Here is a 10,914-nt window from a genome sequence, read left to right on the forward strand (position 1 = left end):
CAGCCCCCCGCCCGCCTGCATTTGCCCACGCTTGGCTGCCGGTTGCTAGGAGCTGGGGAGGGGCTCCTGCAATTGCAGCCCTGGCGGAGGATCCGGGCGTGCGGGCGGACCGGGGACAAAGCCCGCCTGTGATTAAGTCATCTGCCCGATGGCGCCACACATGTCCCCTGGCCAGGCGAGGGCCACTCCTGCCCACACCCCCGCCCTGCATCCCAGCCAGCCTCCTGCCCCCCGGGCAGGCCTGACGCACCCCGACAGGCTCAGGGGTGTCTACCGTGCCCCCCCCCACCCCGGGGTCTCGACTGCCCCGGTGCCCTGCTCTGCTGCTGACCTGCCGGTGACACAGCCAGGGCCCCGCTCCCTCAGTGTACCCGTCTGGCCTAGAGGCTGCACAGGCATCTGCAGACACCGGTCCCAGAGCCTCGCTGTCTCCACTCAGCCCGGGCGAGTGACCCCCCTGCCCCCACCCTGCTGCCCGAGCTCTAGTCCGGGCTGGCGGGTCCCGCCTCGGGGCCCCAGGGGGTGGCCAGGCAGGTGTCGCCTTGCTCAAGGGAAGGAAGCGGGGAAATACCCGTGTCCCCCGCTGCCTTCCTGCTGTGCCCAGTGTCCCCTCCAGTCTCCCAAGGGCCTCCCCACCCCTCCTGCGGACCCTGGATGGGCTGATCTCTGCCAGTCTCACCTGTCTCCATGACAGGGCTGCATGGGACCTCCCTTCATCGCCCCCCGACACTTCAAAGGAAGAGTCTAGCCTTGGGGGTCCCTGGGGATGAGTCTGGGGGTACTAGAAACACGGGCTTCCTCACTGACCCCTCAGCACGGCCCCTGCTGGCACCGCTGGGCTGTTGGAGACCCTGGCACAGCAGGAGCCGGTTGCCACTTTGGCCGCTGAAGAGCGGGTATCCCCAGGGGCCTCTCACTTGAGTTAGAGCCAATACTGAGTGGGGGAGGCGCGTGGGGGTCAGACCCTGGACCCCTCGGTCGCCTCGGTCCTGAATGGGTGCAACGCAGCTGAGACAGGAAGGCCGGGGCCTTGGGAGGGGCGGCCGCGGCTGCTGCGGTGGTGGCTCCGGGGCTGGCCTGCCCGGATGGGGGATCCCTGCCCGTCCTGAGCCAGGCTCCAGCTGGGGTTTCAGGAGGAGGCGGGGACTTCCTGGGATTTGCGGTAACCAGTAACCGGGGGCCTGGTGCGGGGGTAGTTTATCTCTGCCTCTGGCTGTTACCTCTGCCCGGGCAGGGGGCAGGGTGGAGCCGAGCCCAGCCGAGGCAGGGGCAGGGGACACCAGGAGCCTGCCTGTGGGACCTGGTGCGAACCTGCTTTTTTTCGCGGGCCCGGCCAGAGCCGAAAAGGCCCAGAAGCCCCTGGAGGGCCGGCCAGCCAGGAGATCTTGGGGCCCCTTCTCCCAAGGGAGATGCTCTGTGACCTAGGGGCCACATGGACACGGAGAGGGTGCCAGTGAGGAAGGGCCCTCCCTGCCCTCCTGTGAGCTCGCCGCGGGCTGCAGGCTGCGGGCTGCGGCTGGGATTCGGGCCTGGGGTCTTCCCGGGGGCTGGCGGCCCCTCAGCCCTCCTGGGCTCCTCGGGCACGTCCCAGCGCTGGCAAAGGGTGGCGTTGCTGTCCTTGGCGGACACCTCTTTTCCCAGCTTCGTCCCCACTGAGCCGGCCCAATTACAGAAAGGCCTAGCGGAGGCCCTCGTCGGCCCGTCGGCCTCGGGCCTCACGCCCCCGGTGGCCCCCGAGGACGCAGGAGTCAGCAGCGGGTCCGGGAGCACCCTGGGAGGGCCCTGGTGTCCACGCCCGGCCCCTGTCCCAGGCCAGCCCTGCCCCGCACTGCCCGGCACGCTCGCCCCGGCCTCTCTCTCCCAGCTCCCGTCGGCCGCGCCCTCTCGTCTCTGCCTGGCGAGCACCGACTCCTCCGTCAGCGCCGTCCTCGATCACGATGCTGGGGGCCTTCCCTTCACCTCGGCTCACCCCACACCTGGGGCAGCTTTGACCTTGGCTGTCAGGGGCCAAGGCCATTGACACCCCTCAGACTGAAAGCCAGTGGGGGCCTGGTCTCCGAGTTCTCAGGTGTGAAAAGCCACCTGCATAGGCCAGGTACCGTGCCAGCCCAGGGAACGTGGCATGACAAGACAGAACCACCTCCAGGTCTGGCAGGGGCCACAGAGACTCCTGCCCACCTGCTGGCAGCGAGAGGGGCTGTCACAGCCCTCGGGTGCTGTGGCCATGGTCCGCTGCCCGCAGACCCCCGTTAAGGAGGGCACGAGGCTGGCCCAGGTGCAGATGTGCCCAGCGGACAGCAGGCTCTGCAGGCCAGCCAGACCACCCTGACCCCTGAAGCCTCACCGAGCTGTCCAAGGGCCTGGTGCCCGGGCCAGGGAGGACGGGTAGGGCTGACACCTGGGGAGGGTCCTGGACTAGCGCCTTTGAGATCCACGTTGGAGCGGGGCACCCTCAAACCAAGTCTCTCCACCCCCGGCGTGAAAGGCAGCTCTGGATAGGCTTGGGCACAGGGCGGGCGGGCACCCTCCGGCCCCTCCCCAGGTGGAATTCCAGACAGGGTTCTGGCCGGGCAGTGATGGCTGAAGGGGGGCCTGAGACCAGTGGGTCGGCAGCAGGGAGGCGTCGAGGTCCCCTGAGGATTCCAGCCGTCATCCTCCGCCCTGGTTGTAGAACAGGATGGGAGGGGGGTCCGCACGCCCTCCAGGCGGTGGGCCCGAGGCTGCAGCGGCCGCTGCCGTGCCTGCTCAGGCCTTCCTTGGTGGGGGCCTGTGGGGCGGAGCGGCCCACCTCCCCACATCACACCCACTCCGTTTATTCATCACCGTCCCCCGGCCTCACCCCAGCAGTGCCTGGGGCCGCGAGCACGGTCAGTAAACGGTGGTCGGCCGGATGGATGGCCCCGCGGACGAGCGAGAGGACGCAGCGTGACGGAGCGGTGGCCAGGGGAGTGGACGCAGGTGCCTGGTGACTTGGTCATCTGTGGACGGCCAGAGGTGCCCGGCGGCCGAGGGCTCGCTGCAGGGCGAGGGGGTGGGGATGGTCTCTGGGCATACGGCGGGGAAGTCAGGTGAGTCGGGGGGCGGGGATGCAGGGGTGACTGTGGAGGATGCAACATGGAAACGGAAGTCAGCGTCCCCCAGAATCCTGGGAGCCGGCGCCTGGAGTGGGCCTGGTGTAGGATTCTGGGAAGGCGGTGGAAGTCCAGATGGGCGTGGCCTGTCCAGTCCCACGTGTCTGAGAGACCGGAGGGGCTGGCCGATGCTGGGCGGCCTCGGGGTGGGAGGCAGCTGCTGGCGTGAGCAGCGTGGGGTGCCCGGGATCCCCCTGGGGCCAGCCACATGTCCTGCCCAGGAAGTCCTGGCCTCGGCCTGCCTCCCCCGCCCCTTCCCAGAGCGGAGTGGGAGGGGGCCGCAATGGGCAGGGTGGGGGCTGAGTCATCAGCCCTGGGGAGCCGGCATGAACCAGCACCCACACCTGCCTCCATGGGCCCCGTGTGTTGACGTCATGTCTGCTGCGGGTGCCCCGGGGCCTGGTGGCAGGCATCGAGCCCAGAGCCACCCTGGGCCAGGGCCCTCCGTGACCCTGCCAGCCTCGCCTCACTCAGGGTCATCCTGGGGTCACCAAGCGGGTGGGCTATGAGGAGGAAGGAGCCTTCCAGCTTCTCGGCCTGTCTCCCTCTGCAGGCCCCTGGAGTCTTTCAAGGAATCAGGCCAGGCTGGGTCACCTCTGAGGGCACTGGCTATGGCAGAATGTGGGGAGTCATGATGGAACCTCCCCGAAATGATGGGGTAGTGTCCCCCAGTCCAGGCCAGCATTGGCAGGGCCAGGTGAGGGCCAGGCTGACCAAGGTCCACCCTGGCCCACTGCTGTCCACACCCTGGGGGGTGAGGGCAGTCCTACTTGCAGACCCTTACAGCTCTGTCCCCACACCCTCTGCCATCATGTCCACTGGCCCAAGGGATGAAGGTCCTCAGGCCCGTGCAGAAGCAGAAATGGAGTCTCAGCTCTTAGCCATCCCACCCGTCCCCTGAGCACCATGCGGGGGGCCAGGGCCTGTGTCTGTCCTGCCCACTCAGGCTGGGCTGAGCTGGGGCAGGAGACAAAGCCAGGCAGCAAAAGGGAAGGTTCCGGGCAGACACCGCCAGCACCTCCACGGGAAGAGTGGGAAGGCTGACAGGCAGATCTTATTAGCTGGCTGACTTCCGAAGCCCTGTCGCTGACCGCCCAGTGACCTTCCTCTGCCGCCTGCCCCGTGCGGCATCTCCCCCGGGCCAGGCCTCCCCAGCAGGTAGAGCCTCTGGCTCCTGTCGGTGCTCCAGGCCAGGTTGCGGCCAGCTCGGGCTCAGCCCACGCCCGTGGAGGTGGCTTTTCTGGGCAGTGTGGTCCGGCCCCTCTCCTGACTCAGAGCCTGGACGAGTGACCCACGCCCCCGACTCTCTGGGCTGGCGCACCCCAGGGAGGCACCCCGCTCCCTGTGCTTTGTGCTGGGTGGCCCCGCAGGTCCGAGCTCGGTTCCCCATCGCACAGCCGGCATCAGAGCCCATACGGCCACTCTTGTCTGGGCTGTGAGCCGGGCAGTGAGCCCTGGGCGCAGGGCCACCACCGCCCCTGCGCCCTCACTCCCCTCCCCAGGCCAAGCACAGAGCGGCCGTCCACAGGACCCCATCTGGAAACGATTGTGCCCGTGGCCCTCAAAGATATAATTAAAATATATTGGGTTTTTATGCTTCTTCTCGGCTGGGGCGGGATCCAGGCTGGTTATGAAACCGGATCGTGCTGAGCTGGCATGGGAGCCACCGACCCCCGCCCACTGCTCCCGGGCTGCAGCAAAGCCCGCGGCTTCGCTGTGCCCACTGCCCCGCACCCCGAGCGGCCCTGCTCCCTGGCCTTGGGCGAGGGTCCTGCCCCCAGCTAAGCCTGCCCTGCCCCAGCCAGGGTCACTCGCCTGAGTGGTGGGCAGGGAGGCCTTCCTCTCCCAGGAAGCCCCCCTCTCCCGTATGCCCTGTGAGATCCAACGGTCATCCTGGTCCCCCAAGGAGTGTATGGGCCCAAGACAGACTTGGGGTGTGAGGGGACCTGGGAGGGGTGCCTGCCTGGCTGGGCCAGCCCCTCCCCCAGGCCAGAAACTCCCAACAAATGTCAGGCTCCAGGTTCCGATAAGAACTGCTCAAGCTGTGGGAACTGGTGGCCCAAGAGGCCAGCGTTGGGGGTGGGAGTGCTGAGCAGGCCGTCTCCTCCTCCAGGAAGCCCTCCGTGCCCCTCCCTTCCTTAGCCTGCAATTCTGGGCCCCTCATCCCACCCTGAACTCGAGTTCCCCTGAGTGGTCCGAGGTGGCCACAGGCCCCATTTCCCCACCGACTTCCTCGCGTCCCAGCTGGGGGATGTCTGTTGGCCTCTCTCTGGCTCAGGGCTGGCATTGGTGGGTGTGGGGGGGATGCGGGTCGCCCCGAGACTGCCAGGAGCGTCCACTCAAAGCTCTGCTGTGTCCTGGTACTGCCGGGCTCCACGGCATAAGGGCCCGGAGACACCGGTCTGCCGACACCGCTATGCGCCCTGCCGAGCAGTTCCCAGGGGCCTGGATCAGGGACCTTCAGTGTCGGCCCCCAGGATGGGCAGCTCACCCCCTCCTTGCTGCCCGTCCAGCCTCAGAATGGACGAGAGCCCTGGCCTGGCATGCCCCCCACTTGCCCCTGGCAGCAGGACCTTGGGCTCTCCCTTCTGGGAGGGCCTGGGGGCCAGTGGGGCCAGCTGGGCGTGGCCAGGACAACCCTCCTACTGCTGCTTCTCACTGGGGCAGCTAGCCACAGTGTAGCCACGTAGCCGCCCGAGTGTACGGAGGCTCCCACCACGCCCCCAAGCCCGGCCCTGGCGCCCACGGCCAGATCCGATGTCCCCCCACCCCTCAGCATCTCTTGCAGGCCAGGCCCCAAAGGTCATCGTCCTGGCCATCTGCCCTCTAAGAGCCCACCTCGCTCCACACATGGCCCTCCCTGAGACCTGCCAGGCATCTCTGGACTTGGGTCTCCAGGCCAGATGTCCACCCAGGTGCAGCCCTGACCTCCTCCTGCCCCCAGTATCCCTCTGAGTCCCCAGCTGTGGGACCGTCCCCGAGCTCTAGTCTGTGCGTCTGCAGGGGCGGGGGCCTCTCTGAGGCCCCAGGCACCAGCAGGTGAGGCCCTGGGCTCAGCGGGCGGGGTGTGGGGTGGGGTGGTGGGCACAGGTCCTATGTGCACAGGCTGGAGGCAGGGACAGGGGCGCAGCTGGCCTGACCTGCAGGAGGGCTTGGCTTCACAAGCTATTGTCCCTGTCATGTTATTGTCCCTGCAGGTGAGGGTCAGGAGCCTTGGTTTTGGGGTCTAGGGACTTCAGTGTGGAGATGGGGTTCAGAGCCCATCTGTAAAGGAGGGGACAGCTAGAGAGAGACGCCCAACCTGGGCCCCCCAAGCCGCCACCTGGCCCATGTCTCCCCTGCCTCCTACTTTGCTGGGGAAAGCCCCTGCCCAGAGTCCTCACCGCCATCCTCCCCTCTGGTCTGGCCTCTAGGAAGCTCAAGACGCCTCCTCCAAGAAGTCCACCTCACCCAGCTGTTCTTGGCCAGGGAGAGGGGTGTGTCAGGCTGGGTTGGTGGGGCCCCTGGGGCAGACAAGCCTGGGCTCGGGGCAAGGGCACATTCCTTCCCTCTGAGCATGCGGGGAGGGGGTTCCCAGAAGCGCGAGGAGGTCTGGCCGGTGGCCCCCGGCACTTCCTGCTTGGCGACAGGCGGGCTTGGGAGCTGGGAGAAACTGGACGACAGTAACTAACCATCGTGGCCCACCCTCGGGGGCCCTCTCTCTGCCCAGTGCCTGGTGGCCACCCCTCCCAGGAATCCTGACCACAGGAGGCCCAGCTCCCAGTGTCCCCTGCCCCTGGCACAATGGCATCCCATCACTAGATTCTTCCTTTGGTGCCACTGAGCCTGTGCCGGGCCCCTGCCCGCCAGCCTGCTGGAAACCAGTTATGTTTGCCCCCACCCCCCGCCAGGGCCCCGCTCTGGGTTGTCACCATGCATGCGAGAACATGCGGCTCTTCTGGGAAGCAGAGAAGGGCAGGTGATGGGGCCAGGTGGGGAGCCGCTGGGATGGCTGTGGGACCTGGGGCAAGTCACATCGCCTGTGGGGTGGGGTGTCGCCAGGCCCACCCTGCCAAGGGGAGGTGAAGTCACGCTCCTGGCAGGCGAGCCAGCACCTGGAGGCCAGCAGCACAGCAGGTCCGGGCGGTGCGGATCCCGCCGGCACTTGCCCGGCCCGTGTGGTGTGGCCCTCGGCAGGGTGGGGTCTCCCCACGGAGACTCAGTTCGTCGGGCACTGAACAGCATCTGCTGCGCCTCTGGGGAAGAGGCCCCTGCCAGGCACTGCCCATGTCCTTCAGCCCAGCTCAGGAGCCCCTTCCTCCAGGAAGCCCCACAAAGCCAGGCCGGCCCACAGGGGGTCCCCCATGGAGAGCAGGGGTGAGCGGCATGGCCCGGTCTGGAGAGCTGGGCCTGGTCAGCAGCGTGGGCTGACCAGTCTCTGGAGGCAGGCCGTGGGGTCGGCCCCTTTGCCATTTAGGGGCTGGGTGTCGTCAAGGTGAAGGGGAGATGCGGGGCCTCCTCCTGGCTGGTGTGCAGCAGCTGGGCAGAGCTCGGGGGCGGTGTGGCCCGTTGTGGCTGGCCAGGGGTCTTCCCTCCGCCCCCTGGAGCCTGGGCCGGTCCTCCAGCTCAGGCTGAGGCAGGAGGGTCCCCCCTGTGAGCGGTGTCAGCTCCGAGGGTGCGCCTTCCCCTGGCAAAAGCATGCGCCTTTGGGTGTAGGAAGCAGCAAGCCAGGCCGGATGGTGCAGGCGGAGACCGAGGCTGTCCCCGGTGAGGGGAGGGGACAGGAAGGCCCGGCACACCCTGCCACCCGGGTCCCCCCTCTCCTCTCTGCGGGTGAGCTGCCCGCGGGCTGGACGCAGGGACACAGGGACGCCAGGCCGGCCTGGCCATGTGTTTCTGATTCCTTGAGACCTCCCCAGGGTGGGGATTGTGCACGAGGCACCTTCACGGGCCTACCCAGTGCTCAGGCTGCCTTGTCTGCCTGGCCTGGTGCAGGATGACCCATGCTGTGGCCCCAGACCATCTGTGCAGTGCACTCCCCAGGGTGGGGGCCACCCCACCTACCTGCCCGCTGGGTGCTGGGTTCGTCGGGGGGGGGCTGTCTACGCTCCGTGGGAGTGGGCTTGCAGGGTCCAGGGCTGGCCCCTCCTTGGGCAGTCGTGTGAGCACCCCGGTCTGTCTCCTGTGCTCCCTACTGCTCTGGCCTCAAGCATGTCAGGGCCCCCGGAGTCCCTGCTGGCTGGCACAGCTGCGGAGTGAGCACCCCAGCCCCGGAAGCTTGGCAGAGGTGGGGGAGCCTCCTTGGTGTGGAGGGTGGGGGGTGGGGACGCTGGGGAAGGTAGAGGATCTTACTGGTTGGAGGGGCACCTGGGCCCCCGGAGATGCCCCTGAGCCAACTTCCTCCCGGCTCATGCCCCCCCAACAGTGCTGTCACCCCCACAGGTCCATGCACTTGACAATTTATTCTTTCATCGTCTGCTCCCCTCCCCCTCCCCCAGCCAGGTCGGCTCCATGGGGCAGGGCCTGGGCCTCTGTCCCTGCCGACCCCCAGAGCCTGGCGCAGAAGGCTCTCAGCACGTTTGTCACGTGAATGAATGAATGACCAAGTGTGAGAAGCAACATGCGTCTCAGGGTCCCTCGCTGACTGATGGGGACACGGCTTGGGGCTCAGTAGGGTTCTGGGTGGGGGTCTACCCAGAGCTAACAACCCTCCCCAACACTACCCCAGCCGCACCTCTGCCTGCTGGAGCCAGCTCTGCTTCCAGCCGGCCCTCGGGGCTGGGCCGAGGAGGGGCTCAGCGGGGAAGGGGGGGCAGTGGGCGGGGATGAGGCAGCCCCGGCAGAGCCCCAGCCCCTCAGGCTTTCCTCGGCCCCTTTGCTGCCCTGGCCTCACAGGCCACAGGTGAGACACCACCTGCGGTGCGTTCAGGGGTTGGCACTGTCCTTGGCTGACCAGGCTGGGCACACTGGCGAAGGAGCGCCCTCTGGTGGCCCCTGGGGCTGGCCATGACTGTCAGTTCCGCCGCTCGGCAGCACCCCGCTTCAGCCCCCGAGCGGACCCTGCCTGCCCCCACAAGCGGAAGCGCGGAGTGTTTGCAGACCGGAAGGCTGACAGCCGGCCGGGCCAGTGTCACGCATTCCCCACTGCCCATCGGCAGCCCAGGTGGCCCCCGCCGCCCGCACAGGAGCCCTTCCTTGCGGGGCCTTGTGCTCACACGCTTTCGTGTCAAAAATAAACATGCACCCCACCGCCCAGTCTCATCCGCCTCCCATAGCTGCCCCTGCAGACTGGGCTCGGCGCCCCCGGGAGCGCAGCCCAGCGGGCCCATCGGTGCCGCGGGCTGATGAGCGGGTGGCAGGGAGTGGACAGACGGGCAGTCAGTGCGGGAGGAAGGGCACGCAGGAGAGGGACAATCCTCTGTCACGGCGGGGGCGCAGAGGACCCGCCTGTGGGAACACGGCCACTCCCGTGCTGGGCACAGCCTCGCTCATTCATTCATTCATTCATTCATTCCTCCATTACCTCCCGCCACCCCGCCCGCGGTCTGCAGGGCGCATGACGCCCTCCCCTTCCCTCCGCCCCAGAGCGAGGGGGCCTGGGGGCGCTCCCGGTGCCCGCACATGCACCCACACGTCCATTCGCTCTACAAACACCCAGTGCCAGGCTGGGGCAGGGGGGTTCTCGGAGGCGTCCTCCCCACTCCTGAAGAATTACAGAGGTGGGGGCATGAGCCCTTCACACGCCGTGCCTGGCTGGTGGCTCAAGGAGCCAGGGTGAAGCGTCCACCCCACCCGGGGCCGGCCCTGGGAGGGAGGGGGCTGGGCCCTGCCGTGGACCCTGTCGCGCAGCCCCACCCCAGGCTTGCCCAGCCCCTCGGGGGGCGGAGGCGCGCACCCACAGGGGCGGGGCCTGCCCTCCAGGCGCGTGGGGGTGGTGCCCCAGCGTGGGGGTCTGGGAGACCCTGGCACAGGAGGCGGGGCCGGGCAGTCTGGGCCAGTCGGTTCTGGCCAGAGGCTCAGGCCGGCCCCACGGCGCCCCCTGCAGGCCTCCCCGTGCAACGACTCCAGCCGGGCCCCAGCAGCCTGGGGCCTGAGAGTTCGGGGGTGGGGCCACAGGGGTCCTGGGATCTGGGGTCTGGGGAGTGGAGGTCGCTGGGAGCCAGGGCCAGGATGTGCGTGCCTGTCCTCAACACGGCCCCCAGAGAAAGCCTCGGCTGAGTCCCGGCCCCCTTCTCCGGCCTCTTCCGGCCCCAGGTGCTGTGGCGACAGGCTGGTGGTTCTGAGCATGCTCCTGGTTCCTGAGTGGCCTGGCCTTCTCCCACCCCCTCCCGGGGCCTCCCCCACAGGACACCGGGCAGGAGCCCCTCACTCCAGGGCAGCCTGAGGGGCCAGTGAGGGAGCTCGGAGCCCCAGTCCCCCGTGGAGGCTCAGCCACGTGCAGGAAGCCCCTGGCTGAAGGGAGACATGAGGGGGAGCCCCCCCCGCCCCCCCCATGCTCAGTCCCGGGTAGACCCCCAGAGGGGCGGCGGCGGGCACAGCTGCAGGGGGACAAGTGGGCGGTGGGTGGCCAAGATGTGGCAGTCGGGGACTGTCTTGGTCAGCACAGGCCACTGTGACACAGCTGCAGACGGGGCCTTAGACAGCGCACGTCTATTTCTCACAGTGCTGGAGGCCGGAAGGCGGGGATGGGGTGGCAGTGAATTTGCTTCGGGGTGGGGGCCCACGTCCCTCCAGGCCTACGCTGGTGCCTCCGGCCTTTTCTCTGTCCTTACACAGCAGAGCGAGGGCGCCCTGTCCCGTGGTC

This window comes from Pteropus medius, unplaced genomic scaffold (genome assembly GCF_902729225.1).
Source record: "Pteropus medius unplaced genomic scaffold, Ma_sr-lr_union100, whole genome shotgun sequence".
Taxonomy (NCBI): Eukaryota; Metazoa; Chordata; class Mammalia; order Chiroptera; family Pteropodidae; genus Pteropus; species Pteropus medius.